At 40.6% G+C, this 27,975-nt stretch overlaps 1 protein-coding gene across 24 annotated transcripts in view; it reads left to right on the forward strand.

Annotated features, from left to right (window-relative positions):
* ZNF644 (zinc finger protein 644) overlaps nt 1–27,975 on the forward strand; it is a 78,084-nt gene that overhangs the window by 18,740 nt on the left and 31,369 nt on the right. For 6 of the 24 annotated variants that reach the window (XM_054210905.1, XM_054210915.1, XM_054210919.1 and 3 more), the window contains exon 1: nt 7,515–7,666. The exons of 1 other annotated variant lie outside the window; for it this stretch is intronic. The gene's annotated coding sequence lies outside the window, so the exon portion shown is untranslated. Of the gene's footprint in view, nt 1–7,298; nt 7,377–7,514; nt 7,667–7,754; nt 8,041–26,943 lie in introns of those variants that run through there. 17 more of the 24 variants (XM_054210908.1, XM_054210920.1, XM_054210903.1 and 14 more) reach the window with 4 other exon arrangements.

Genomic DNA, 27,975 nt, shown 5'->3' on the forward strand with positions numbered 1-27,975 from the left:
TGCTGTTAAAACATATGGCACTTGCTCCTAAAGGCAAAGGGTTTCAGTGAAGATGTCTTGTCTTGGACCTTTGTCCAGACTTCCATCTGGCCAGATGACTTTGAAGTACAGAAATGGTGGGGGTTGGCTGCCAAAACTTTCTCCTTTTTGTGAGGGTGTTGAAGTGGTGTTCGGCTGAGGCAGGTGACTTTCCCCATCTTGAGGGACCTGTGTTCCTCACTGGGATATGCAGAAGTCACAGATTTGGAGATGGAGCGTGCCTGAAAGGATTACTGCTCCTAATTCCCCACATTAATATTGCTCAGGTCTCTTAATAGAGGCTGTAGGCGCGGGTGTGACCCTAATGCTAGTCACAGAGGTGGGCGCAGGGAGAAGTGGGGTGTGACACAACTAGAAGGAGACCAGAACGTGGCACTCTACAGGTCTAGTGCGATTGTCAGCATAGGACGGTCATGGCGAAGGTCAGGCGTGTGGTCGATAGTAGTAGGAGCTGGACTCTTTTATGCCCTGTCCTGTGAAGGGACACGTTAAGGTCACCGTTGTGACACCTGAAACACGGAACTTGAAATGCCTCTCTCTGTCTTCCCGCTGCATGTGATTTCAGCGCTACAATGTGAACTGAATCATCAGGCCGGGTTAAGCAGAGCTATGATAATTTATACCTATTATATCTAGGTCCTTTCCATCATCTATTGAAGGCCCGTTTATTGCCATAGCTTTCTTCCTCTCCCACTAAATTATAATTCATCAACAGACTCAGGAAGAAATTTGTTATGGTTTTGTTGCTCATAGCATATTTTCATATATTAATACTTCCTGTGCGTGATGCAAATGGCAACCCTCCAAGGCAAGACATTGTTGTTTTTAAGAAGGTCAGTGCTATAATATACAGTGTTATTTTCTTACGCTAATCTGCTTTCTTGTGATCTTTGAATTCTGCCAGACTTGAGCTCAGTAACTCAGACATGAGAAGAGAGATGTCAGATCCTCCTGAAGGGAACAAAGATGTAGGCTTAACTATCATCTTTTTAATGTGGGATGAATTAGAATAACAAAAGATCAAAGAAAATAAGCATAAAGACCAAGGTTAATTAATTACTATTGATAATTAATCCAGGATTTGTTAATTGATATTGTTTATTATGGTGGTGTCAGAGGAGCAGCTAAGAACGGCGCCTCGTGTGCCAGGCAGACAGTGCTGCCCAGCAGCTGCTCCTCTCCGAGCAGTGGCAGAAGACAATAACACTCCTTAGTGGTGAGACCGACAACGGGAGACAACTGTGGGAGGCTGGGCCGGCGCTGTTGCCCCCTGACAAAAGCTGGTTTGTCGTGGCCAGCGTGGGCCTGGCCAAGGGGCGCAGGGCTGACTCAGCCTATGTACAGCAGCTGAGCCATGGGAGAAGGGTGCGCTGGTGGTCTTTATTATGGAATGTGGGAAATCTTCTCCCATCTGGGAGGTTTAAAACGCTTGTACCAGTACGACAGTTGTAAAGGCAACGCAAGCAGCAATATTGCCCTAGGTAGAGTTTCTAAATATCCTTCCATTGCAAAATATTTTATTTCAGGACTAGCCTTACAGAATCACAGAACGATAGGGGTTGGAAGGGACCTCTGGAGATCATGTAGTCCAACGCCCCTGCCAGAGCAGGGTCACCTAGAGCAGGTTGCACAGGAACACGTCCATGCGGGTTTTGAATGTCTCCAGAGACGGAGACTCCACCACCTCTCTGGGCAGCCTGTTCCAGTGCTCTGCCACCCTCAGAGTAAAGAAGTTCCTCCTCATGTTGTCATGGAACTTCCTGTGCTCAAGTTTGTGCCCATTACCTCTTGTCCTGTCTCTGGGCACCACTGAAAAGAGCCTGGCCCCATCCTCCTGACACCCATCCTTTAAATATTTATAAGCATTGATAAGATCCCCCCTCAGTCGTCTTCTTTCCAGACTGAAGAGACCCAAATCCCTCAGCCTTTCTTCATAAGAGAGGTGTTCCAGTCCCCTCATCATCTTCATAGCCCCACCTATTTTACCTATATATTCTTACTGCCCTCTTAGTGTTTTACTGGCAATTCTATAAATTTAATTGATACTGACAAAGATGACTAGAATATCTTAATTTATAGCAGAGACTAAATTTATATTATAAATAAAATACATTTTTTGTTCTGTCTGAAAAATAGACAAGACTAGACAGTCCTCTAATTAACGTTGACAACTGTGTTTCAAAAGAGCCTGTGAAACAAGGAAGCCAACAAAACATAAATCAACAGCTCAAACAACAAAAAAAAGTTAAGAAAAGTCATTTTTCCTCTTTCAATAAAACAAATCAAACTGCTCCAATTCATTCTGTTGTTAGTTCTTCTAAAATTTGAATGGAAATAATGTTGATTACTGTTTGTTGAAACAACCAGTACATTGAGTTCCTAAATTTGTTGATATTGGTGAAATTAGTACTCTGTCTTTATAAGAAAGGCCAAGAAACCGGAAACATCTCTGTAGGATGAAAAGAAAAACTCTGTGGCAAGTTGAGCAATAACACACAGTGATCTTTCCTATCATGTTTCTGGGGCCTTGTTTTTGTAGTTATGAGGGTCTAAGGGCAAAGACAAGACAAACTTTATAGGTAAAGGTAAGATATTTTATTAGAACAACCATCATAGCTGAAAAAAAAAGCATTATGTCTTGGGTACTCAAAAACTTCTCTATTTTTTCAATTTATAGTAGTAGATTTAATAAAAGATGCTCCTTTTTCCTATAAACCTCATTTTTGTCTAAAATTCAGACATCAAGGATCATCTCAATTTTGAAAATATTGTGAAGACAAAATTTTCTACTAAAGGCTACAGTACAAAAATGAGATCGAAGTAGTAAATGGAGAGGGGAAACGGATGGGATAAATGCAATGTATCCATTACATTAGTGCATTACTATTTTGAAAATCATACAGGCTTAAATTGTTCCACAACTCAAAACTATATAATTTGATCTTTTATCTGTTGTAGTTTTGGTTGCTATATATAGGATAGGCAGAATATTTTGTTATTGAAAGAAATGTGTCAACTGAAAATGAAATTTTCAAAGAATGATGTGTATAGTGGCTATATTTCCATGGTGAAGCTTTTTGCATAGAGTTAATGAAGTGCTTGGGGTCCTAGGGAATAAAAGGTGCTATATAAATGTAAGAAATTATCATTAAAAAGTTTTTCCCTCCAGGCGTTTGGGATTTTGCTGTGTGTGTTACAAGGAGGCATTTGCAATCTTCTTTCATTGAAAATGCTTCAGCTTAGACCTGCTCCAAATCTCCCTCTGCAGCTTCAGCTACAAAAATGTTTATATGAAGAACCAGTTTCTAAATGGGTTTCAGTTAATCATATTTTGCTGCTAACATGAAAGAGCCTGCCTTGGTTTAAGCTTTTTATAACCATTTTGAAGGCCAGGAGGAACTAGGTAGCAACCTTCTCTCAAGAGATTTTCAAATGCTGTTTTAACCATTACTAGGCCTTGTCTGTATTGGTGGAGAAATAATACAGGACACAGTCAGAATTTCTGGAAATGAAAAGACAGCTCTGCAATATCTGGCTTAATTTTCAAGCATTGGATCATATGCATTCAAGAATTGGACCTCACTGTTCATGCGACTTCTTTCACTGATCTTAGAGTGCCTCATTGGAGGCTGGCCCTAAAATTTCTATTTCATGCAATCCCAATTTTGCATCATTTTGTGTATATTTCTAAAGTCTTCTTAATGCAACCCTTAAGATTGTCTACTACTTTTCACATACTATAAGCCTAAGTGGTAAAGCTGGTGACATTAGAAATCAAGAGTTCTGACTGAACTGGTCACAGTCTTTTACCACACTGCCATTTTGATGAAATATTGCAGTTATAAGCTCCATGAATTCATGACAAATGTGGATTTTTCTTTGGATCCACAGATTGTGTGGATCATTAGCATTTTTTAGAGAGTCCACCACTGCTTCTGGAATTGGGCCTTTTAGCATAAGTAGGAAGTTAAGGCATAAAGTGCTTAAACTCTTAAAGTTTAAGGCAAAGGCAAAAACTCTTAAAAAATTGTGAGATTTGGCAGCATTAGAACTAAAGTTCATACTTCCTTAAGCTAACCATTTTACTTGTTCACATAAAACACTGCATCTTCTTCTATGAGTTAATGCTTTTATAGAATTTGGTATTTTCCTTCACCTATTAATAGCAGAATTGAAGCAAGAATTGCTGTTGCTTAAAAATTACCTACTAAGGGACAAAATATATATTAGTAAGTGTGATAACATCAAAATAATTGGGTACAATAATACATGTGATATCCAGCAAGAAGCATGGGTTAATATTAAGATTTGCTTTTTCATGTTTTAATTGTTTGCATTTTGGTTAGCATGAAGCACATAAGACCAAGAATCTCAGAAGAAATATGTGGATTGCACAAGAATAATAATGCTTCTTGTGTATAAGAGCAGTGGAAGACTGTCCATACATGCTCCAAAATATCAGAATTTGGTTTTATAAATGTATCTTTTCAGAAAACAAGCTTAATTCTCAGAAGAATAACATTAGCACTCATTAGGGGACTGAGTGCTTTAGGGTACTGTTAATGATATTCATAGCCTTTTGCCTGTGGGCTATCAGTTTGAATTCAGTGTAACTCAGTGGAGATTAAAAATTGGCCTATTTAATGGCCTTTTAGTCATCTCTAATGAGATGAGTTTGGTGGGTCTCAGTCCCATAACATAAACTATTCACACTACCTTCCCCTAAATGGCATGCTCCAGAAAAAAACCCAAAATTTAATGGATTCTGGGGAAAATTAATCTCTGGTACCATGAAAAAAAAAAAACAACCCAAACAAAAAATCCCAAAGAAAAGCAAAAGCCTTGATTCACACTAGTTACATGAGCACTAACAAACACATTATTTTTAAATGTGGAATTTATAGTGATCTATAAAGTTTATAAATTAGCAAATTAGCTGAGCATGTGACATATGTTGCCACACAGCTATACAGATTGTAACATGACAAAGACTCCCAAAGGAGATATCTACACCTGTGCATAAGATCACATCAACACATTAAATGTTTAAATGTCTCTGCGATTCATTTCTATCGGAAAGAAAAACAGGATCAGAACAGATAATCTGGATAGTGACTGCAGTTATATGAAAAGATGCTGAAAATAATGATTGCCTAGTCTGCCTCCATTACTTCACAGCATAGTCAAATGCTTCTAATCTTTTCTTACGGGTATTTAACTAAGTTTTAAAAAATATTAATAAAGTTTGCAGAACCCCCTAGAGAATATATGACAGTTTTATTTATCCATATCATAGTAAAACTTTTGCTAATGTCTAACGTAAATTTCTTTCAGTGCAGTTTAAAACCGTTAATTTTTGCCCTCTTTGCAGTGGATTTAGTGAACAATGTATTTTTCTCTCCATAGTCTTCTCTAGACTAAATATCTCAAGCATTCCTATTTTCAATTAGAGTCATGTCTTTTAAAAATTTTTAATTTTATTTTTATTTTTTGCTCTTCCCCGTACTCCCTTCTATTGGACTTTTTTGAAAGAAATTTTTCTTGAAATGCAGAGCCCAAATCTGAACACAGTACTACAGCTGAGGCTTCACCAGTATTAAATATGAGAATTTCTTTGTATGTCCTAGATATGACAGTTCTGTTTACACATCTCTCTGTACTGCAGCGTTTTTTCACAATGGTGTGACATTGTTGATGCATGTTCAATTTGTGAGCTACTCTGATCCCCAACCCCTTTTCTGAAGACCCAGTGTTTATTCATCTGTTCCCAGTCTTGTAACTGTGCAATTGTTATTTTCCGACGTAAGTGTTGAAGTTGGCACCTGCATTTATTCAATTGCATCCTATTTCTGCAACTAGTTTGTCAAGAACATTTTGAATTCTTTTCTTGTCCTGCACCGTGCTTCCAGCTCTGCCAGTTTGGCATTGTTGGCAGATCCAGTTGATGTAAACTGTAGTCTGTTGTTCACATAATTAGACTTTGTACCAAACCCAGGACATACCCACCTCCAAGGAAGCATGCTTGCTATACCCTTCTATTTGTCACAGTGAAGCATTGCTGATGTACTTTTGCACTACTGTGGCGTCATTTCATTATCTATTTTTTGCTTGCTCAATTAATTGAGTTCTCTGAGATGGTGTCAAAAGCCTTACTTAAGTCACACCATGACAGATCTACGACTGCTCCCATCCAAGGCCCATTATATTGTACAGCATGGGATGTGTTTGGCTTGATATGATTTTCTTGACAAATCCATGTTGGCTGTAACTTATCACTTCATTAGCTACCATGTACTTAAAAGATGTGTGATTATTTGCTTCAATACCTTTCTGGGAATAGAGGCTGGAATGACTGACAATGCTCGGCTCTACCCGTTTCCCCCCTTTTGAATTATATGTGCTGTGTTTTTCCTTTTCCTCCCCCCTGAAATCTCAGTTGTCTTCGTGAGCTCTTGGTGACGATCGCTCACACCTCTAACATTGCCTTAATCAACTTCTCACTCTAGTGTGAAATCCTCCGGGCCTAGCAAATCTGAAGAAAAAAAATCTGATTTATCAAAGTGGTCCCTACTTTACGAATTTACTATTCTCCCCTGAATCCCTGCCCGTTTCAATCGGTGTTTGCCATCAGAAGCATTAATCTGAAGAAAAAAATGGCACCGCATGCTTCCACTTTCTCGCTGTCACCTCATAGCTTCCCGCCCCCCCGGACGGACTGACAACCCCCGGGTCGTCTCCTCGCTCCTCTCAGGTTTCCTCTTCCCCTCTCGCATCGTTCGCCAGCCGCGGCTCGTCGCGGGAGCCTGCCTTTCTCCCTGGCACGGCGACCGCTTTTATACAGCTCCTCCAGTGCTTGACCTAGTTTTCCACTTTCTGTGGGGGAAAGGCACCGCCAAGCAACCGACACTCCGCCTTCCCGCTCCCGACCGCGCTGGGCTGCTTGGCGCAGGTGAGAGGAGGCCGCGCCGGGTGGGCGGGCGGGCGGCAGCCGCGCTGGCAGCCTGCCTTCAGAAGAAAGGCCCTGTGAGGAAATCGCCCATCCCGCCTGCAGGAGCCATTTCCTCACAGCCCCGCTGGGGGGTGGGGGGGGCGGCGCGCGGCGATAACGGCCGTACACCTGCCACCGGCGGGAAGGGGGGCGCGCGGGCTGCGGGAGGGGGCTGGGGCGCGCCGGGGCGGGAAGGCCGCGCGCACGCGCACTCCGCCGGCGGGGCGCTGCGTGTGTGTAGCCGCGCGCGGAGTGGCCGGGGGGGTGGATGGTCGGGAAGCTTGCGTGGTGACGTCATGACGCCGCGCGCAGGACGTAACCCCGGCGTGACGCACACCCCGGCGAGCCCGTGAGTTTCCCGTTATGCTTTTTTTTTTTTTTTTTTTTTTTTTAAAACACCCTCCCCCCACCTCCCTGCTGCCCGCCGCGAGGGGAGGGGGCGCGTGCCCCTCCGCTCTGCGCGGCGCCGCGTGGGGCGGGGGCGGCGCGGGCCGGGCCGGGGCGGCGCGGGGAGCCGTCCGCCCTAGTGGCGGTTGGCGGGGAGGGCGGCTCTGCCTCCATCCTGCCGCATCGGGGAACATGGCGGCCGCCTCCGATCTGGTGCGGCACCGCGACTCGGCCGCAGCCGCCCGCGCCGCGGTAAGTGGCCGGGCCGAGGCGGCGGTGGCGGCGCGGCGGAGGGAGGGCGGGCGGGCGAGGCTCTTCCGTCCCCGGCCCTCCTCGTCGCCTCCCTCCGTCCCCACGGTCGCCTACTCGCCCCCTCCCCGGGCCGGCGAGCGGCCTCCTCGGTGCCCCGGCCGGGCCGGACACAAAGGGCTGTGCCGAGGAGGGTTTTGTTCGGTCACATGAAGCGGCGCAGCCAGTGAGCGCGGAGCTGGGAGGGGGGAGCGGGGCCGCCGCCATTGCCAGGCACGGAGGAGCTGGGCAGCCCGGTGCCGCCGCGGCGGGGCCTAGGGCGCAGGGAGAGCGCCCCGGGGCCGGGCCGCCAGCAGCGCGGGGCGGCGAGGAGACAGGTAATGCCCCGCGCGGCGCCGCCTCGGCCGGGCAAGGAGGGCGCCGTCGGTCGGGGGTGGCCGGGGTCACCCTGGGGGGCTCCGGCAGGCATCGCCCCCCCCCCCCACCCCGGCGGTGTGCCAGGGCGGCGCGGCGGGTCCTGTTGGGCGGACCCGCGCTCTGCCCCTCGCTCGTCTCCCGGGACGCCACGCGTGCTGCCCGCCTGGGCTCACGGTCCGCCCGGGGAAGGCTGCCTGCTGCTGTCCTGGGGCAGGGTAACGTGCCATCCCCTCCCTCCCTTTCGTCCTCTCCCTTCTTGGCACTAAGTAGGGCGGCTCTGAAACGCACCGTGTTGTGGCAGAGGGCTGGCAAGTTCCTGTCCCGCCGCGGGACTGGCCGGTGTGCCCCGCGTACCGGGGGCAGTGCCGCCGCCTGCAGTGCGCGGGGCTGCTGGAGCCCGGGGGGTTGACAACAGCGAAGGAAAAGTTAAAATAGTTCAGGTATCAAAGTCGTGTGTTGGGGCTCCCAGCTGCTGCAGGGTCTGTCGGTTTCTCTGAGAAAGTTTGTGTTACATCAGGTTGCAGTGATGAGCATCGTCGTGAGCTGTGTGGTTTACCTGAAATCTGGAAAGTTTTCTTTCGTATGGCTTATGCATAACCTTTGGTCTATTAGAAATACTTCTGTCGGGGTAGTGCGGGCTATAAACTGACAAGTCACGGTGGTAATGAAAAACAAGCACGGTATATCAAAATAGGTTTCCATCAATGTTGTACAACTCTGGCCCTTTAAGCAAAATCTCATTCGCAGTGATATTCTAATTCCTGCCTCCCCCTTCTAGCACACAATTTAATTATGAAGATTGTGTCATGGAACTTAGCTTTCAGAAGCATATGGGGAATGAATGTGCACCAGATTTTAGAGTAAGAAGCCATTTCATGTTGTGTAGATCAATGAATTAACACATGGGACAAACACTCTAAAGAGGCTGATAAGCATCTCTGGAATTCCACCACAGAATTGTACCTTTTACTGAGAAGTTTGTGCAATACGTTACTTTTATATACAAGTTGCAAAACATTTTTTTAATTCAAATTTTAAAGCAAATCTCTAAAGAGAAGATTCTTCACGGTTGAGACTGAAGCGTTTCAGAGTTTCAGTACCTTAATGTGATTCTTCTGTGTAGAATTCTTCACTACCTGACTTGTGCAAGATGAGTGATCTGAAGACAGAATAAATGGGCTGATTAGGCAATGCAAAATAGATGTGGAGAAGCTTTTAGTGGGTCACTTAGAAGCAGAGAAAATGCAGCAATTTTCTTATTTGAGAGGAGTTTAAGTAGAATGCATGGAGGAGCAGCGCAGTGTGACAATCCTATTACACTGACTTATAATCAAAGCTGATGTTGCAAACCTGTCTAATGTAACTGCAGAGGGATGTGGTGCAGAGTTACACAAGAATTACAGTGAGAATTGAAATTAATAAACTTCAAAATACTGTCTTAAAATAGTTTTTTCTGATGTCTAGCATTCATTCAAATGGAGTTTTTTTTAATTAAAAAAAAGTTACTCAAGGAGCAGGAGTTTTGTGGAGGTAAAAAAAGTTGTTAATGTCACCAAAGAATCTTTTGTTTTTATAGATATATTTTTTCATTTGTTTTCTCTAATCTGTATGGTATTTTTATATTAAAAAAATCCTTGGCAAGTGTCACTGTAATGAAATCAGAGCAAAGATGTACTACTCTGCCTTTTTTCTTTTTAAGTTTTCTGAAGTCCAGCATCTAGTTTATACTGAGTGGCACTCGAAGAAATATGCCTGGGAAAATGTGTATGTAAGTTCTTAAGTGAATTCTAAAAGAGAATACTACTGTCTTCAAATCTCAACAGGTGACCTGGCTAGTAGGAGGGAAAGGCACTGATCACTTAGAGCATCCTCGTGAGCTTATGTAATACAGCAACAATTGATTGAAATAGGAGCATCAGCAATTGAATAAACAGGATGTTAAACAATAGTGGCAATGCATTCCACTTTAAAATAACAGTGTAGGCTGAATTTCAATATGGACGCTGAATTCAAGGGTTGCCAGTGGTATTTCTTGTGGAATAGTTTATGCTTATACTTGCAAGTATTAGCAGAACTTACTATCGTGTATACTTTTTTTATCATTATTATTCAAGCCTTTTGAAGTCAATTCTGCAGAAAACACAACTGAAAAGGAATAAAATTCTCCATAGCAATAAAACACACATGTGCTCACACACAGTTATTAATTTCAAACACTTTCAGACTTTTTACCAGCCTGCAAAAGATCTGAGAACTTAAAACTGGAAAACATACAAGTTGGGTCACTTGCTGTGCAGTTTCACCTGAAGTTGGTTTGAATTAAAGGTCTTTGAACAGTTACTGATTGGCTGCCTTTGTTTGGCTAGTCAATAACTCATTTTCCTCATGTTTTTACATTTTCAAACAACTTTTTGTCTAAAGCAAAGTTCAAGTGGTGCAGCTGTTAGAGGACTGCCTTGAGATACTTATTTTATTCCCGCTATGATTTTACTACCAAATGCACTACTGTAATGTTACAGTTATTTTAAGCCAAATTGAATTAGTTCCCTCTGTGCTCTGGATTGTGACTATACTGTATTATGTATTCAGAGATTGGAAGGAAAATCATTTAATAAAATTAGGTTATATCTGAACAATGTTGCACTCACTCAAATTGACTTTGAGACTGGTTTAAGTCGGCATAGCCTCCAAAGCCCAGTTCCTCCAGATGAAACTAGTGTCCACCCACCTTCAGAGCGTAAAGAAATCCCTGGTGAAATAAACCAAAACAAGTCTGCCTTCTCTAAAAATATGTTCATTTATCTTCTTGAGCAGTCTAAATATAAGTTCATTTTTGATAATTAATGCTTTCCCTTGCTGTTTTTTTTTTTTTTAGTGTAGATGCAAACTTCATGTAGCTATTGGAAAAAGAGCTTCAGTTACCCCAGGAAATTGTGAATGTTGGTCATTCTGACTGATACGTATAAAGATATTACAGGGCTATCTGGGTTAAAGGATTTCATGTAGTTTGTAGTGTCATGAAAAAATATCCTTTTCATGCTTAAATAAAAAAATTCTAAAAAGCACATATACTTTCATGCCCATATGCATTGTGTCCCTTAAATCAAAACTTGTGTCGGTTACTATTAACTGGTCACAGGGCAGCGATGGTGGAAAAGTGAGGCCGGCATTGGTCACAGAACTGTAGAAAGGCTTCTCTTTGGCAGGTGGGAGTGTGAAATGGTCACTGACTTCCTGGGTTATGTGAAAAGGCACACAAATACAATGCATCTCTACAGTACAGGAGTGCTACAATACTGCGAGGTTTAATTTGATGCTCAAATCACAGCTGTCTGTCAAGAAAGACCACATAATGAGTTTGCATAAATGTCTAATGTGTGTATTTTTGAAAAGTTGAAGAGGGCATGATTGTCATGGGATCAGTCATGTTGCTGAGTCAGCGATGCAGTGTCATGTAATGAGCGTTTCATCTTGGTACAAAGTGTACCCAGCATTCTGTGGTATTTACTCCTAAGTGGTGTTGCTTCCTTGAAGGAGAGCAAGGCTTTTTAAAATTTAAAAGTAAGGAAATAAAATAATCCAAATAAAAATGAGCATCCAGTTATGCTGCATTTCTGTCACTGTTCCACTGTACACAGCCGCTCTTTCATTGATAAAATGTTGCATCAATGCCCTTACATTGCCAGTGAGGTTAAAGGGGGGGAATACAGTGGCATAACAGTGAGTACGCATTTTTTGGTCTTGGTTACGCTAAATTTTAACTGACTTAATATTTCAGAGCAAATTTGGTAATACAGAGAACTCTCACTCCAGTGGGTGTAATTGTGGTACCCTTGGTATGGGAATTGCTGGTTTCAGATGTGACTAAATCCAGCTACTGGAAATTTTGAGTCTCTAGTTGACATTTATTGATTGATACTGAGTGCTTAATCTTATATATAATCGACTAGTTGAAGGGTGATGGGATATTTAGTAATTCAGTGTTTCTTGGAACTTAATCCAGAGGATGCGAAGTTTGTGCTCAAATCAGAATAAAGGTCAGATTGCTGGGCTTTGGAGTATTTCAGGCCTATTGTTAGTGTGTAGTAACTATTTTCAGTATGCTTAATGTTGCAAGTGAGATACTTGCCATACTTATAAAAGCTGTGGTGTTTTGGAGACTGTTAGGAGTAGAGTCTTATTCTCTTCTGAGTGAAAATAAAAAAGGTAGAAGTTGCAGTCTTGAGATATTTGCAATCAGATTTTTTTCATGAGGGGACTTTATTTTGTGAGTATTTGAATGATTACAATTTTTGCTTGCCTTAAATGAGTACTTGATAACGTTAGAGTCTTCACAAAGCAGCTGGAGCGGGAAAAGGATGCATCTTGGGAAACAAGATGGAAGGAATTACAGGTGCCTTATTGATTTGTCCAATTGTAGCTGAAGACAGGGGTCAAGACCATTGTAACTTTCCTGTTTCCTGGGCCAACTCTTAGCACTCCCCTGTAAAAATACTTTCCACAACAAAGTGGTAGAACACAAGCAAAACGAGGTGCGAAGTCTTGTATAATTTACCTGTATTTACAGGCTTTTACCTGATGTGTCCTTTTTTATCCTTGAGTGAAAGAAATGAGGAATTCCTTAACAAATGTAATCATTGTAATGTTGAAAAGTAGTAATGAATCCCTCCTGCCCGCCTCTTCACAGAATAATAATCGGGTGCACTGATAGCATGAGTGGTGCTTTATCCCATCTCCCTTGCCAGTGTGGCCCTTTGAAGGGGACAGGGATGGGTTTTCCACCCAAGATGTCTTTCCAGAAAAGGCATACAGCAGGACGTCAGGGGACTGCTTTTGGAAAACTGCTGCTTGCGGCTGCTTCTAAAGCATGGCAGCTCTGAAACTGCTCCTTGCTGCTGCTGGTAGGAAGCGGTAGGTATCTGTTTCTTGTCTGGCTGCAGTCAGTGGGTGATGGTTATGGTTTGGGGTTTTTGTTTTGGTTTGCTGCTTTTCATAGAGTGTTCTGGTTGGTAGGTTGCTTTTTTTTAAACTTCAGCTTTTTTCTTATGGAGTGGCTGTCCTCTGAGTATTTCTGCTGTTTGCTTCTGATTCCACTCATCTCTTCTAAGAGCGTTATTTGGTATGTCTTGGCTACTTTTTGAAAAAGATTTTAATGTTTATCATGTTTATTGCTGATATCTTCATCTTCAAATGTAGGCAAATACAACAGTTTTGTGGCTGTAGAGTTTCAGAAACTATCTCTAATATTTATTAACTTAATTTCCCAAATTTATCTTTTTCAGTCAGAAGAGGTAGGAACTTTATAAAATTAGGCTCCTAACCACTAAAACAGTGATTATAGGTTATTGAAGTGTTCTGTTGTATTTATGATTGTTTGCAAAGAAGTCTTGTATTCTTACACATGTTCATAGAGCCTTCACCAAAAACACTAGATTGTGTTCCCCTGTGATAATTGGGGAGGAGAGAGAAGAGGAATGTTTTTTCTGAAAGCTTTTTTTTTTTTGTTACTATAAGTTGGCTTGATATTGGAAACAATATTTTCAACAGTGGGCAGCCTTTCCCTGAAATGTTCCAATATAAATAACTGTCTCTTCACACGGAAGTGCTGCTTTTTGTTGTTCTAATACTACGGTTGTTATGAGTGTATCTTCTGTGAGAAAGTCTTGATTGTATGTGCTATCACAGGGAGTGGGAAGCTGACAGTTCTGCAGCTGGCTTCTCCCACCTCACTCCCACAGTGGGGCGGGCGCTCTGTCCTCTTTGCTTCCTTTTTTTTTTAAATGTATATACTGACATCAGTGAAATCAGCTAATCTTTTCTGTTCTTGAGCAACATTTAAAAACGGACCTGTGGCATGTAATGACTATAACTGCATTGTATACAAATTACAACAAATGTTAGAACTCTCAAGTTACTTTAAAAACAGTTTTTTATCTTCTGGGAAGTTGAGAACAAAATACCAGGTAGTGCCCCCTACTCAGGTACTTATTAAAAAAAGAACTGTTGTGGCAGTTTTCGTCTGGGGAAAAGGGGGAAGATAAGTTGGGGGGGGCATGTGATGGTGAATTGACCTAGATAAGCTGCGATGAAAAAATTTTGGAGGCTTTGGAGCAATTAGAGAATGGGAGGGAGCAGAGCTGGCCTGTTTAGTATGCAAACTGAACTGAAATACTGATGAAACTGAGGTGGAAGGGTTGCTTGTGTGGTACATAAACCAAAGATGACTGAAGATACTGTTTGTTGTATATTCTTTTACATCTTTTCTTTGGAGAAAGCTCTGAAGGTTTGTTTTGTCTGAATTGTTTTCTTCTAAGTACTTTGGGATAGCGATGGTCTTTTTCTGTGTCCTTATAAAGCTTTTATACCTTATATGTATTGGATGATAGTGACACATGTTGCGATGAGAAGTGGTAGACTTGCTGATTAGCTGCTTTAGCACAGATTCTCAACAGACCTTTCCTTTTGTTAGTGTTTTGAAGTAAGGTAGGTACATCCCTAGTATTCGGTGCCACGTTCCTGTAAATGACAAGCCCCTGTTCTCAGACTTGCTAAGTGCTGAGACTTGCTGGCTAAATTCACTGTGGTTCTCACTGGTATACATGGTGCAGAAAGTGCTGGTGGATGAGAGAGGTCCAGTTTCTTTCCTGGCTGAAGAGGAACAGCCTATGCAGAAAAAAATTCTTCCCCAGGTATACCTTTCTACTGCAATTCTAAAATTGCTGTTGCTTTTCACGATTTTACCAGCAGTAATGTGCATTAACAGGCATAACGTATTTCTGCACAAGGGAGAGAACCAAAAATAGATATGGTACTTGGGGGAAACCATTCAGGTTCCTATACAACTGAAGAGTCACACTATTGCTAAAAATACTGTGATAATTCACTTTTAGAAATGTCTTTTAGACACTAAAAACAACTTGGGAATTTGCATTCCATTTTTTAGTCCAGTAAAGTTCTAGCCAAGGTGAGCAGAGATGATGATGTGCAAGAGGTAGTCTAGCAAGGATTTATGTCAAAAACAAACAAAAAATTGTGATGTTATGGTGGGAGGGTTTTTTTTAATCATTGCAGGAGTTTTGTGTGCACAGTTTGTGTGTTCCTTTGCCTGTCTATCCAGAGAGATCTTTTATAAGCGCTTATATAGACACAATTAAAATCTTCTTTATTGTTTTCCAATGTAAGACTATTGTGTTATGGAACAAGATACAAAATTCTAAATTAAGGCTACATTTAGGGTAATTAATTGACATTTCGTAAAATTGTGAACACATACAGGTTCTGTAGTCTCTTTAGAAGTCCGGCAATGCTCATTAGGGAATTAAAGAGATAGGGTTTTACTTTTGCATAAAAGGTACTGCAGAACATTTCTTCACGTCATTTGGAGCGTTAGCGGTGAGTTGAGTTTTTTGTCTGTTAAGCCATTTAGAGAAAAGTCAGTTTGTTTGTCGTGTGCGAGGTGTTAATTTTGATGTTTAGGATGTTGGGAGCTGTTTTAAATGAAGTTCTATTTAATGTATTTCAAATAACTTGGTTTAGGCCCATCTAGTAAGCTGGTCCTGAAGCATGCTGATGCATACTGTTTTCAAAGGATGTAAACATAAAGGAGGGAGGATTAATTAGTGATCCTTTGTGTTGTGGTTTCCATGATCTTCTTAAAACAAAGTCTTCTTCCAACTTAGTAATATTAATACTAGGCTCCAGGGTGATTTTGTTGAAAGTAATCTCTCTGTGACTTCGCCTTCATTCTGCCAAACAGTTTTACTTCAACTTTTCTTTCCTTTTTTTAAGTCATCTTATGGAATGCCATTTTCAGCAGGAGAAAGTGCAGTGGTTTTTACATTCTTGAGGTTGTCCCATTTTCTTCATGTTTTCTGTCACTGTAGATTCATTAGCATTTCTTCCTGACCTTAAAGGAGATTTTAGCATTTAGAAAAGAAAATCAAAGCTGTATGATTTTAATCAACAGCTTATTTGAAGGAATAAAAAAGTATTACTGTTACCTTTTGTTACCAGTACTTTTCTATTCACAATTTGTTTTTAATAGGACAACCCTATTAGTTTAAAAAGCCCCAAACAAACAAACAAAAAAAACCTAAAGCAACAAAAAACCCACCCCAAAACCCCCTCGCCTTTTCTTTAGTCTTGCCTTCAGTACAAATCTGACTGTTTTATGACTACCTATACCTCATAAAAAATTAAAAGACACAAATAGCACATTGTTTTCCTCTAAATGTTGCAAATTCCCAGCAATTTTCTGATAGGCTTAAATATAGACAATGAATAGCTTTGGTTAGGTATTTTGAAGTCTAATTTTGGAGAAGTTGACCTGTTCTGTGCTCTAACTTCATTTGTTTTCTGTTTTACGGGTTCTCTGAGTTAGTCTTTAGTTTTGTGAATGGGGGGATAAAAATGGGTTATTTCTTAAATTAAATTTGTAGTAATACCTTACGTATCTTTGTACTTTTAACAGACTTCTGGGGAATAGTTCATGGGTCTTATTTTCTCTGAAGCTGTTTAAAGTTGATTAGGAATTGGGTAAGTTCTGAGCATTTTTGTCAGAATTACTCTAATTGCTTCTATACATTGTCCATGAACTTAAGGAAAAGTTCCTCTCTCTCCTTTAATCCATTTAAACCAGAAGATTTCACACTCATAGGTATTTTCTAAGCATTTAGTGTTGATCATATTTTTTTCAGTGTTCCGGCTAAAAACGAACATGAAATACTGGGACTAACCTTGAAAATCTAACTTCTATGCTTACAAAATTCCCAAGAATGAGCTAAGATAGTAGCTCCGGGGCCAGTCAGTGGGTAAATAGTCAAGGCTATTTATGGGCCTAAAAGTAAGCACAAAACCTCTGTTGACATAGGTGACTAAGTTTTTGGGACATATTAGTCAATCTCTGTGTGAATGTATGAAGCCTTTGCAGGAGGTATTCCGGTGGTCATTTTGTTTTGACTGTGGGTGTCCAAGACAATGGCAAAGTTTCCTTTGTCTTAGATGCTTTTTTTTTTTTAAAAAAAATCTTTCAGTTGTTTTAAGAAGCTCTGTTATTAGTGCAAATAACATAAGCTGTTTCCTTGCTAGAAGAAAATATTTCTCTCTCAGGGTTACCTGCTTTTTAAGGTGCAAGGGAGGCATGGGAAACATGTTTCTTTGCCTCAGTTAAAAAGCTGTCATTTGTGTCTGTATTCTGAAACAGAGTCGTGTGAATGGCTTGTGCCAGCTGTGTGTTTATTCATTTTACACTTTTGATTTTGTACAACCCTAGCCCATGCAAATCCAGTTCTTTTGCACTATCCCCGTAATCCAATGTAAAGCATACAAAACAGGCTTAGAGTGTATGTCTTGTCTCTTCTGTTTCTTGGGCTACTCTTGAAAATTTGGTTGGGAAATCTGTTTTGGTCAGGAAAACTGACAAAGCAAGTCTCTATTTATTTTTTTTAGCTCCAACCATATTAGGTGCCTAAGGACAGCTAGTTGGCTGGATATGCACAGGTGAGGATAGCCAACATGGTGTGCTTTTTGCAGTTGTCTCTTCTGAAAATCTTACAACTTCTTTGGGGGCGTGCCAGAAGGATGCTTCCCTGTAGCCAGAACACGTGCTGTAATTCATCATATTACAATATCAATTATATATCATATATCAATTACACTGCTGTAATTCATCATATGATGGACACGTCAGCACTTCTATCATGAGATCAGTGTTCTATATGAATGGCACTGTATGCCACATGACCAAATGGTGGCAATGAAATGGCCCAGCGCATGTGATGTAATGGGGTTTCTGTTTTGTGGTGTGGCAGGTATGTTGTGACCCTTAAATATATTTGGTAGAATCTGTATGCCCTGCCTCAGTTTATTGGTTGTGTATCATTACATCCAGCTCATGGAAACTAGGCCAGAAGATATGTATTTGCAGGTGTGACAAGGCAGTAAAAACCAGTATACTTTACTATGTGTATGCAAATGAATGGAGGTAAGTCTGTACATGAAACGCTGCATGCTTACACCTGAAATCCCAGGTATCTTATTACTAAAGAAATAACAAGTCTGAAGGACTGACTTTGTTTGTTGGCTGTCATGTGTTTGGAAGAATTAATTCAAATAGTAAAAGAAGCAAAGATACAAGCCCGATTGTTGGCTAAGCAAAAGGAAGTGAATGGTGGAACAAAGTACACGAGCATTTAAAGGGTTCGACTTTGAAGAGAGAAGGGTTAATGACGCAATCTGATATGGAGACTCCGTAGAAGTTTATTAAACAGTGTAGAAAGTAGACCTCAAGGTGCCGCATAACTTAGGTAGAGAGACCTTGGGGAAGATTTTGAGAATATCTGCTTCATAGCAAAATGCTTTTCATAGAATAATTTTTGAGACAAGCTTAGTAACTTTACAAAACACTTGGAAATCATACTCTAGGCAACAGTCCCATATGGTGATGAATTTAGAATGATAGTAATAAAACCTGTGGATACTTCTTGATTGAACACAGGGACCATGAATAAGAGCTTGCTAAAGAGACATGGATTTCGTGGTGCTGCTGATGTGTGGCTGGTATGATGGAGTGTTCAAAATGGTAACTAGTGGTCTCAAACTACCTTTCAAAGGGGTGTGTGTGTGTGTGTGCACATTTGCCTCAGTTTGCTTGCCAGGTGTGGTATTATAACCTGGGCTGTAAGATGCGGGCTGTTCCTTTTTAAAAAAAAAAAGACTTCATGCAGCTATCTAGCATAATGATGTAAAAATAAAACACAATTGGATTAATTATGTCGCATTGCTACAGCTTATCTAAAGTAGGAGATATTTTTTTCCTGTTTAAGAAGATGATGGACAGTGTTGGAAGCTTAAACTGCCACCAGACCAGGAGTGAACACTGGGTAGCTCAGTGAGGAATGGATTTTTACTTATTTTAAAAACTGTTTTCAATAGCTATTAAGGAGATAGTGTTGACAACATATTCTAACTTTACTCCTTCACCAAAACCAATCCTCTGTCATCAAAAAGCAGGCTCTTGCAAAATGAAGGAAAGGCTTTGCATTACTGCCTATGTATATGTGGCTCCCCAAAGTGATCTTTCATAGATTATAAGTAATAGCATGTATATGAACCCAATTAGAAAGCTTCACTTTTCACAATTGTAGCCTCACTTCAAATCTGATAAGCAGTAATTTAATCCTATTGTATAAAATACATGTACATTTTATTTGGACAAAACTATTGCAGGAAGAATGCCAGTACTATAATTTATATTTTTAGGTGATTATTTCATATGCTTATTGTCTTCATACTGGAGCATTCATTGTGACAGCTTAGTCCTCTGATAAACAAGCAGGCTCTTTGGGCGTTATCAGTGGAGTTTAAAGATGCTGATACTCCAGAGTGTCTACTCTGTCCTCTGCTGGAGGTTACCGTCATAGGGATATCGGAATAAAATGTCTCAGCCGCAACAATTCAGAGTTTGGCATAAACCTACCTTCATTTTAAGTTTAAGCCCTTACATATGAGATACTTATTACTAGTTTATAAGCAGAGGTTTACATATACTTACTGAAATCTGAGTGTGGATTAAATCTCTAGGAAATGTTTGTTGGGTTTTACATTTTCACATGCATAGAAAATACACTTCCGCTGAGGCTATGAGCCAGGAGATTCCCTTTCCTGCCACGGTCTACGGGAAGTGTCAGAAACGCTGTCTAGACAGACAACAGCAGGCATTAGAGCTCGTGATCCCAGCATAGCTACCCGTTCAGCTGGAACAAACTTGTGAGGAACTGATTTTGGACTTAGGATCCTGTTTTGTAGGGGGTACTTATGCACTAATACCAGTTCACTATTTCCTCCTGTGGCTGTTCCGAATGGTTACGTGTGTCACTCTTGTTGGTGCCCTCCCACCGTTGCTTTCTTTCAAACTGTCATGATACAAGAAAGGGAGATTTTTTGTTTAAGAAAGAAGTGAAAATAGTGGTGTTTATCACTAATTTTGAGCTGTAGGTTTTTAGGTTCAGCCTTTTTAAAAGACTGCATTGCAGTCTTAAGAAAGCCAAGAAAGTGCTTCAGGTGTTGTCATTTTTAAGACTGCAAAAATGTAGAGGAGGAGCTGGAAATGAATGTCTAGTTTAGTCTTAAAAGGGTTTCCTAAATACAGAAAATTCAGAGAGCTGTCAGTCTACTAAGAAATTGCTTTTGACTACAGCGCATGCCTGGATTTTTGTAGTCTGTGATGTGGGAAGGGGTTCCCCGTGGCTGCTGTCAGTGTAATGACCAAGGCTGTAAGCCTGCTACCTGGTAGTCTTGTCTTGGGCTGTGTTCTTACAGATGGCAGGTTAAAATAATGAATCCCATCATTGTTCTTCTCTTCCAGTGTCCTGCAAACTGTTTAGCCTCCTAAATGTAGGGGTTCTTTAAAAAAAGTGGCCTGCCATACTGTGATATTTTCATTAGTGTAAACTGAAACTGTGTGGAGTCCAGCATTAGAGAATACTATTAGGTGAGTACATTAGACTGAAGACGACAGCCTAGAGGGAGGTATCTGAAGTATGTAGCCAGAGAGAAAACTGCTGAGCAGTTTGCCGCCTTTGGGTTTAAACAGAGATTGCAGTAAGGACTGTTGGCTTTGGAACAGTGTTAAAGCTGAAAAGAAAATGGCTACCAGAAATCATTGTTGCTACAGTAACAACATGGCTTGACTATTAATGTGCTGCTTTAACTACGATTGGAAATGTTGTGCGAGATACTGCTTTTAGGTAAAAGTGCCCTTAACGGGAACAGAGATTTAAATCCATTTAGATATTAATGGCTATCATCAGGCTTCTTGTTTTAGAATAGTAATCTGTTTATTGGAAAAACTAATTTCTAGTTGATATTTTTAAAAACCTGATTAATGCATTTTCTACCCCAAAAAATTGCTTAATAGTTTTACATTGTATTAATATTGTATTAATAAACATAATGGCCTTATAAAATGACTTGCACAAAAACAACCAGTACAGAGTATTAATCTCTTTCAGTAATCATTTTTTTAAAAAGCCCTGGTAATATTTCACGAAGTATGTGGTATCTGGTAACATAATTCTGGCTTTCAGAAATTAAGCCCCTAATGATTTTTTTTCATGTGGCAAAGCTTTTGTTTAAGATTTTTTTGTATTTTGAGTTCAAAATAAAAAAATACAGCCAACCTAAATCATGTTTGAAGATCTATAAATAAGGATCAGATTTTAGAGTGGAATCTACTCAGGGGTTTTATTTCATAAGGACGTAAGTGTATGTATTGTGGAGTAAACTTTTTGCAGGTTTTTTTATTAACAGGGAAGAGTGCAGTTATGTTGAAGAATTTCAGAAGTGTGTAATGAAGTACGTCAGGAAAGGGATATCTGAAGTGTAGTGAGTGTGAGGAGATTAATTGATGCATTTTCTTCAGTGTCAGGATTCCACAGGTGGCAGACTTGATGGCAGGTATGGACTGATAGTCAACCGTGTCTGCTCTTCATCAAAGGCCTGTGTATGTGAGTTGTCCTGTATTACCTATAGCAGATCCCATTTTTCTATAGTTCTTTTGGTTTTGGGGGGATTTTAGTGAAGTTCTCTGTCAGACTTGCCGATTGAAAAGGCGCTGTATTAATTCAGTGGAGGTGGAGCTGATAAACTATTCTCTATTCAGGGAATTTAAGAAAGATTATTCAGTGGTCATTGGTAAAAATTAAGAAGGCCTTTACTTAAAGTATGCATCTGAAATATACAGTTGCCTACGACTTGAAATGCAAATATCTATACTTAAACCAGGGTATTTCTCAAGTAGCACGTGTTTTATTCACTTTGTACATATGTATTATTTTTATTGTACAGTTTTATTTCACACAAATTTGGTGGCCTTCTACGATGGCATTACAGTGTTGGTGAATAAGGGAAGAGCAACTGACATCATCTACCTGGACTAGTGCAAAGCATTTGACACTGTCCCACACGACATCCTTGTCTCTAAAGTGAAGAGACATGGATTTGATGGATAGATCACTTGGTGGATAAGGAATTGGCTGGATGGCTGCACTCAAAGAGTTGTGGTCAATGGCTTGATGTCCAAGTGGCAACCAGTGATGAGTGGTGTTGCTCAGGGGTCCGTGCTGGGACTGTTTAACATCTTCATTGGCGACATGGAAAATGGGATTGAGTGTACCCTCGGCAAGTTTGCTGACAACCCCAAGCTGTGTGGCGCGGTCGACATGCTGGAGGGGAAGGGTTGCCATCCAGAGGGACCTGGATGAGCTAGAGAGGTGGGCCCATGCAAACCTCATGAAATTCAGCAAGGTCAAGTGCAAGGCCCTGCACGTGGGTTGAGGCAATCCCAAGTGCAAATACAGGCTGGGTGGTGAATGGATTGAAAGCAGCCCTGAGGAGAAGGAATTGGGGGTGTTTGTCGATGAGAAGCCCAACATGAGGCAGCAATGTGCGCTCGCAGCCCAGAAAGCCAACTGCATCCTGGCCTGCATCAAAAGAAGTGTGGCCAGCAGGTCGAGGGAGGTCATTCTCCCCCTCTGCTCTGCTCTCATGAGATCTCACCTGGAGTGCTGTGTCCAGCTGTGGGGCCCCTAACATAAGAAGGACATGGGCCTGTTGGAGCAAGTCCAGAGGAGGGCCAAGATGATCAGAGGACTGGAGCACCTCTCCTGGAGACAGGCTGAAAGAGTTTAGGGTTGTTCAGCCTGGGGAAGAAAATGTTCTGGGGAGACCTTATAGCAGCCTTCCAGTACCTAAGGGGGGCCTACAGGAAAAATGGGAGGGTCTCTTTGTCAGGGAGTGGAGTGATAGGACATGGGGTAACAGTTTTAAACTGAAAGAGGGTAGGTTTAGATTAGATATTAGGAAGAAATTCTTTACTGTGAGGGTGGTGAGACACTGGAACAGGTTGCCCGGAGAAGCTGTGGATGCCCCATCCCTGGAAATGTTCAAGGCCAGGCTGGATGGGGCTTTGAGCAACCTGGTCTAGTGGGAGGTGTCCCTGCCCATGGCAGGGGGCTTGGAACCAGATGATCTTTAAGGTCCCTTCCAAGTCTAACCATTCTATGATTCTTTCAGTATCCTGTATGAAACAGTCATCTGATGGATTTCAGTGGAATCCTGCCTCATTTACAGGCATACGTGCCAAATACATAAAATGCAACTTTCAAGTTGTAGAAACTGTAAAGTCAGTCACTTGGATGATAGAACGCTGCTGCTTGGTGGTACACAAAAGAGGATGCACTAATTTGATGCATGCAATTTTAACTTCTTTTATTCTTATGCTTGGCTTTGCCTTCTTCACTTTCTTGTTAAAGTTCTGTGGGTTTTGTAGAAAGGAGAGGATCACACTACAAATGTCTAACACCACTGTACAGTTTGGTATTTTAAAAACGAACCTTGAAATGTAACAGTCTATTTTCTTAAAATGAGCACCTGGAAGGTGTTGCCTCAGATACTTCTATTTTTTTTAATTTGTTAAAGACACAAAATGTGTTGTTTTTTTTTTTTTTAATAGGACTGTTGATTCCTTAGAAGAGCACTTCAGCGAAGAAGCTTTCTGTTTTTGATTCCCATTTACTTAGTTTTAGCTGAGAAACTGGGTGTGCAAAGTTGGACTAGAAATTTGTAAAGACCTGCAAGCAATTTCTATGTGGGAGGCAAGATCTCATGTAACTGTCTGTTTTCTGAAGTGCATTCATGCAGTGCTTACAGTCAGAGGTTATGTCACTGTATTTTGGGGAGCTATGTGTAAAGCTTATGTGATGATACAGTGAAGGAATACATAGTAATTCAGACTGGAGGAGTGATTCCATAGCTGAAGGGTAGTGGCAGTTCCTGCACAGGTAATGTATTGATGAGATTTTGCTGGCAGCATAATGAAAGGAGAAGTGTTCAGTGTCAAGGATGATGCCAAGGTTATGCACAGTGCCATTAGTAGTTTGGAGCAGAATGGAGAGATGATGTCATTCTGTGCTTTAAGCTTTTCCTATTTGAGAGAAGCTGTTATATATGAGATCTATAAATGCAGCAAATTAAGAGCTAGTTCATGTGGCTAAGATAAATAGGCTGAAGGATGACTGAAGGTGTACATGTGTTTATTATGCAAGTGGTATGTTGATCTGTAGCTTTAACTGGTAGAGGAATGATAAAGGAAAGTGGTGAATTATTTCTCTGCAGCTTATTGCTCATGGTGATTCTCATTGCGAATAATGGCATTCAATTTAGTTGGCTATTTATGGACTGTAAACTTACTAAATATCAATGATATTTAGAATGTTACAACTAATCTCAGCTGAGGGGGAAACTGCATTGATAAGTAACCTTCAGAAACAATATATTAATATTTTTCTCTTAAGGCCTTGACGTTCTAAATATTTTCAGAACTCCATCTTTAAACTGATGCTTCAGTTTAGTGCATTTATGATGCTTTCATTTTTATGTGGACCTTTACATATTTGCTTACTGGATAATGTATGCTCAAAGCAAACAGCTCTTAAGTTATGTTGTCTTCCCCTTGCTGCTTTGTAGACATCTTTCCGTCTTTGTTGTTTGCCTGCTGCGTAGATCTTTAAATGCTTACTTCTTTATCTGTTTGGTGATGGAGAGAAAAGTAACCTTTCTGACCAATATGTGTTTTGTTAGTCCAAACCCCAGTTTACCTAGAATATTTTTCCCTCTGATAGCTTTTCCATTTTTTTTTCAATTTACATAATAGAGATTTTTGAAATAATAATTAAATTTGTTGTTTGACTTGATGGTAAAAACACAAGTTCTTTTTTTCCATTCAAGCTACTCTCTTGACTGCTTTTTTCCCCTACTGTGATACTCTATTAATGTTGCATTTGTCTACTTGTAATCTTGTTTGGACTGAAATAGCTTCACAGTCTTGAGGTATGATCAGTTGTGTTTGTTTCCTATGCTGACACACTTCTCCTTGAAGTGCTTCACCATCCCATATGGGGTGTTGTCAAAAAGCAAAACTTTCTCTAAGTAGAAAAAAGAGAGATTTCAACACTTCCACGTGAAAGCCCTACCACAGCTTTGGGAACTGTGCATGTGGCTTTTACTCTGATGAATAGACAAAGGAAGAACTGTAGCTTCTTTGAACTATTTTTCAGACAACTCTCAAAATCTAGCAGGAGATTCAAAATGCAGGAGGCAGTCTTTTCTCTTGCAGTCCCTTGCTTGCTCACTCTTGTTCAGTTACTGCAGATTCTTTGAAGTCAGAAGCATTTCCAGTAAAAGGACTTAAATTTTGTCTCTTCATGTTGTGAAGTGTTAAGTTTTTGCTTAATTTGACTTCTGGATAATTCAGGCTTCAGTAGGGAACTGGCACTTAAATATCGCTTTGCATTAACTGTTACAAGAAGAGTGATTGTTATTTTTCCTTTGTAAATTTATTTTTGGTGAATTTGATTGTAACATTTCTAATTTCGGTTGATTAAGGTTGGAATAGCATAGATTGAGAGAATTTTACAAATTCTCAAAGGGAATTAAATCTGTGATTTTAGAAAACCTCATGTTTAAATTCGAGTAAATTTAAATTGATCTACACTGAATCTTAGTTCTAGGTATTTGTGGGTACTCAATGTAGATTAAGTTATTTTTATACTTTTTAATAGAAATCGACGAGCATCAAAACTCCTTGTGCAGACAGAAAACAGGAAACTACATTTTGTACAGACAAGGTCATTGTTGAAAAGGTTGGGAAAGTGGCAGTATAGGCTTACATTTAAAGAGTTTTTCAGCTGTATTAACTGATTTAGGAGACTATTGTCAGCTACTTTTTTGCGTTTTTAGTCCTCTTCTGAGATTATTTTATCCTTGGTAGTTGTGTGTACAGTTTTAGCTGTAACTTCTTCTGGGCTTCTTGTAATAGCCTTTTTGTAGAGTAATCTCTGCTTTCCACTGTCTGTTTTTTCCTGTATTGATTCTTAGGGTTATTAGATTTCTGTAAGATTGCGGACACTTTCCAGAGCTGCATCAGATATTTGAAGGAAATTTCTTGCCTTCCCCCCCTTCTCTCCCTGGCTTTCAAATTTAGCAGATTTTAATGCTGTGACGGCAGTATCCTAATAGATGTAAATGGTCAATCAACTAATCACATTTTGTAAGTCCCAGAAAGTGCTTGAAGTCAAGACTAGAGTTTCAAACGTTTTGCTGTGGTTTTACGTTAAACTGGTGAAATGGACTGTTTAGCCACAGCTTATACCAACAAAAGTCATTCCTGTAGAGTAGTTTATTCTAGCCTTTATTTATTCTTCCTTCCTTCCCCACAAGCGTAATCAGCTATGGGGGGAAAAAGATAGTTTTATATTACATTATAAGTCTATTTAAAAATACAAACATCAACAAAAAACCCCCAAACAAACAAACAAAAAAACCACAAAAAAACTTCTCTATGAATTACACTCCTGACTGCAACTGCTTCAAGAGAAGGTGGTGGTTAAAGATGGTTAAGTGTCTTTTCCGAGATAGATGTAGAAATGTCAGTTATCGCAGATCTGTTAGGTAACAAGGGCTAAGCAGTAGATAATTAGATCAGAACTCGTGTCAGGGTTACTGCAAATTTTATTCACTCACTATCCACTTTTGCATTCTAGTGTTTCTCAAACGTTTTCCCCAAAGAGGAGCATGTTATAGGAGATACTTTATTATAGCAAACAGGGCCCTAATAATGTAAACAGAAAGTGAATAAAAGTAAATTTAGTCTTGACATAAGATCTAGCTCTGATGACAAGAGGAGTAATTAGGCAAGTTTTGTGTAGTAACTTACATTTGACCTCAGATCAATTGTTTTTATAAACCTTGTCTTGTGAATGGTTATAAGCTTGATGCAAGAGTAATAGATAAAATCTTTTGTGCTATCTTTATAGATGTGAAAGTAGTTCTTTTAGTTGTTCTGATAACAGTCTGAACCTGACTTCTGAAGTAGCAACCGTAACTGTTGTTCGCCTGGGAACGCAGGATTATGGAAGCTTTCGTAGCTGTTCTCTAGCTAAGCCAGTAAGATTAAAAATTTTAACTAGTCTAGTGTGATTATCTGTAACAATTATTTTACACCCGGTGTTTACAGCCTCAAAAATTATTCCTCAAGCAAATGCTTTTTGAGAATCTCTTTGTGTCTGTAGCTCAGATATACCTGTGGGTTGTACTTCTGTCTCTGAGCAAGACCCGCAGATGTGACTTTGTCATTGTGTACAGGCTGGAGAACTTCTTGTGCCTACTTTGGCCTTTTTCGTGTGTTGCATGAATAGAAGTATCATTGGTATGCTGCTTCAGTTTTGTCACTGGGCAAGGTGATCATTGCGAGCACTGAACCGGCCTTGGTTCACATTTACTGATTAGGGAGAAATGCTTATGCCTTTAAGCGCTTTCAGTCCATTGCTGGGGGTACCTCTGAGATATCGCCCGTCTCCACCGTTGCAGTTTTCTTCCACTTCCTGTTTCCTGCCCTTATCAGAACAGGCAGCTGCTTATTGGTGATCAGAAGCCGAACCATTTTACAGCAGTCCTTCTACCTGCTGTGGGCCCCTTTTCACCACTGGAATGGCAAGGCCTCAGGGTGAATGCTCTGTAACTACATTTCTTACCTGCTTCTGAGTCCCTTTTGATGCTGTCTTTATTACCTGGTGAGGGAGAGCGAGGCTTTCATTCTCACTTCCTTTCCTGATAATGAGAATTAAGACAGGAAAATCGGAGCCAAAGCATTTGTGATTTTGAAATCTTTGCCTTTCCCTAAGGAGTCTTGGAGAACTATTTCTCTTGGATCTGCTGGTAAAGAATTTCAGGTCCTCAGTTATTCCAAATGTCAACACCCTTGAAATGAGGTGTTAGAGTTTGATTGTTTGTGCTGGAGTGAGAGGAATCTTCCTTGACAGCAGAAAGACCTTTGAGAG

Source organism: Rissa tridactyla, chromosome 8 (assembly GCF_028500815.1).
Source record: "Rissa tridactyla isolate bRisTri1 chromosome 8, bRisTri1.patW.cur.20221130, whole genome shotgun sequence".
Taxonomy (NCBI): domain Eukaryota; kingdom Metazoa; phylum Chordata; class Aves; order Charadriiformes; family Laridae; genus Rissa; species Rissa tridactyla.